Genomic DNA, 3,274 nt, shown 5'->3' with positions numbered 1-3,274 from the left:
GATTCAAGAACCCAGCTACTGCTTAATTGAACAGTGGGACAAGTGGATTCATCGTCAGAGCTCTAGTTGAGCGTGATTGTCTTACAGTCGATTCTTCAACACTCTGTGCCATACGTTAGTGGTCATTTTGCCAATGTCTACGCTAATGACAACGCTCTCAGGCCCCAGTATAGTGATTGGGATCCAACTGTTCCTTTAGTCTTAGATTCAAATTCAGCGGGCGGCTGATGCAGGCATGCTTAGAAGACATCCTACCTTGCAACTCATATAATTACAGCTGCAACCCCGCACTGGGGCTGGGGTTTCATTCTGCATCATCGTCAGCATATTCCACCTAACCATCGCACTTCTATGACACGCTAAACGAATTTCTTCTCCCCATCGCGGTCGCGTGCTTGATATATCTGCAGAACATCTTGGGTAGGTGTCCTGTTGAGTGTTTGCCTATCTGTATGGAATGAACTCTCAATAATAACGGTGCCGGTGCCAGCCCCCGACTCGCTTATTCCTGGCACGTTTTGTGTCCACCGAATTAAATGCAAACCAGTCTTTTTATTTCATTTTGCGTTGGCAAATGACTGCTAATGCTACTTGACTCTACTGTCAATGTATGATATCCTTCGACTCGTAGACGTCCATCTTCACCAGTCTCAGCCAAGTGGTAAGCGTGACAGGACAGATATATGTTGCAGGTTCGAAAGCGGACCTGCTCGACAATCTTTTTCCTTTTACCACGCCTTGAACATTCACTCATGGATGGATCTTTCAGTGGCCATATCCAACTGGCACCACAACAGATTAGATCTCTGCTCTCTTGGGTGGTGCGGATTCGAAACCTGCCGATAAATGATTTCCCCTCTACTCATGGATAGTTCTAATCAAAAACAGTTCTGGCCGAAGTACTTACCACAACAGAATCGAAATCTGTTTCTCTTGGACTGTGCAGGTTCGAAACCTGTGGATGGCAAGGTTTTTTCTGTTGAATACCCCTTGACATTCGCTCGTGGATGGTTTCGTCGGAGGTGCATCTTAACTGGTCTTAGACAAGTGGTTACCACAACAGAATCAAAATCTGTTTCTCTTCGACTGCGCGGGCTTGAAACTTGCCGATAACAGGTTTTTTTCTATCAGAACGCGCCTTGAAGATTGGCTCGTGGACGGTTTCCTTGGAGGTTCGTCTCGACTCGTCTTAGGCAAGTTGTCACCGCAATAGAATTGAAATCTGTTTATCTTGGCGTGCACATGTTCGAAACCTGCTGACGACAAGGTTTTTTGCTATTGGAATATACCTCGACATTGACTCATGGATGGTTTCGTTGAAGGAGCATGTTAACTGGTCTTAGACAAGTGGTTACCACTACAGAATTGAAATCTGTTTCCCTTGGACTGCGCAGGTTAGAAACCTGTAGACGGCAAGTTTTTTATCAGAACACGCCTTGAAAATTCGCTTATGGATGGTTTCCTCCTAGCTTTATCTCAACTCCATCCTGGCGCAAGTGGTTACCACAACAGAATCTAAATCTGTTTCTTGAACTGTGCTAGTGCAGGCTCGAAACCTGCCGACAACAAGATTTTTTCTCTTTCGGAACACGCCTTGAAGATACATTCATGGACAGTTCCTCGGAGGTGTATCTTAACTGGTCTTAACCAAGTGGTTTATGGAGTCAAAATCTGTTTCCCTTGGGCCGTGCAGGGTCAAAACCTGCCGACAACTTTTTTTTCTATCCGAACATACCTTGGCATTCACTCATGGATGGTTTCATCGGATGCTCATCCTAACTAGTCTTAGCCAAGTGGTCACCACTGCAGAATCAAAATCTATTTCTCGTGGCCCGCGCAGGTTAGAAACCTGCCGAACGAAAGGTTTTTTTCTATCCGAACAACATTCCTTGACGTTCACTCATGGATGGTTTCCTTGGATGCTCATCTGAACTGGTCTTAGCCAAGTGGTTGCTACAACAGAATCAAAACCTGTTTCTCTTTGCCTGTGAGGGTTAGAAACCTGCCGAACGAAAGGTTCTTTTTCTATCGGAACACACTTTGACATTCATTCATGGATGGTTTCCTTGGATGCTCACGTTAATTGGTCTTAGCCAAGTGGTTATCACAACGGAATCAAAATCTATTTCTCTGTGTCTGCGCAGGTCCGAAACCTGCCGAATGACAGGTGTATCTTCTATTTGAACATGTCATTCAGATGGTTTCCTCGGAGGTCCATCTAACTTATCTTAGCCAAGTGGTTGCCACAACAGAGTCAAAATCTGTTTCTCTTGGAGTGAGTTCGTAACCTACTGACAACGTTTTGCGGTGTAGAGATCCTGAGTATGATCTGCGTTCAGACTCCTCAGACTTCATGGGGAGTCGGGACTACTTCTTTCATTTTCACTGCTTTGCAATCTCCAATCGCGAGTCTCTGTTGGCTCGCCGCGCAACAAAAGAAGTCAGTTCCTTTGCCCCCTTCTCGGAGGGACATATTATGACCTGTCACAGTCAAAGATTTTCTGCTCGTCAGGTATGCTCGTTCCAGAATTTCTGGATGGCGCTAGATTTGCGCCCAAATACCCAAACGCATCCTAGAAGCTTGGACATTGTGATATTACACAATGACCTTTCAAGGCAATTGTCCCCTGCTACAAACCATATAAAGCTCGACGCTCGCCTTCATCAAGCCAGTTCTCAATCGTATTTGCTCCAAGTCACAGACTCTTAGCTCGTCTCATCATGTCTAGCATTCTGATATCTCATTTTCCGGCACTTACAAGACCTGTAACGTCAATTTCAAGACTAATCAGGTGTTTGATTTGCAAGACGGAGGTGTCAAAGACGGCACTCCTATCACCGGTCGAGTCAACGTGAAGTTCAAGACCAACGAGATAAATGCTCGCTGGTGTCGATTCTGTGACTCGCAACTTGCCTACACAGCACTTAACCTGTGAAACGAACATGAAATATCAGGACGCACCTTAGCTGACAAACAGGTACGACTTGTTTAATGCTAGAACGAACATTTACTGTGGTTTCACTTACAGTCGGTGCCTCTCATTGGTGATATGATCCCAATTCTAATTGATTAAATTCTAGTGGAGAATGATTTTGCGCAACCTCCTAGGTAGTTTTTCATAACCCATTAACTCCACACTTGCATAGATGCATAGATGCAACATGTCATTGGTAAAACTCGGTAGCTAATCTTCAGTAGTACAGCACGTCCAGCAGTTGCCGTATTGGAACGGAACCATCATCTCTTGCCCGCACATATCAGCGGGGGGTTGGT

Source organism: Suillus subaureus (genome assembly GCF_016647635.1).
Source record: "Suillus subaureus strain MN1 chromosome Unknown BJ212scaffold_247, whole genome shotgun sequence".
NCBI lineage: Eukaryota > Fungi > Basidiomycota > Agaricomycetes > Boletales > Suillaceae > Suillus > Suillus subaureus.
Note: the sequence above shows the minus strand (reverse complement) of the source record.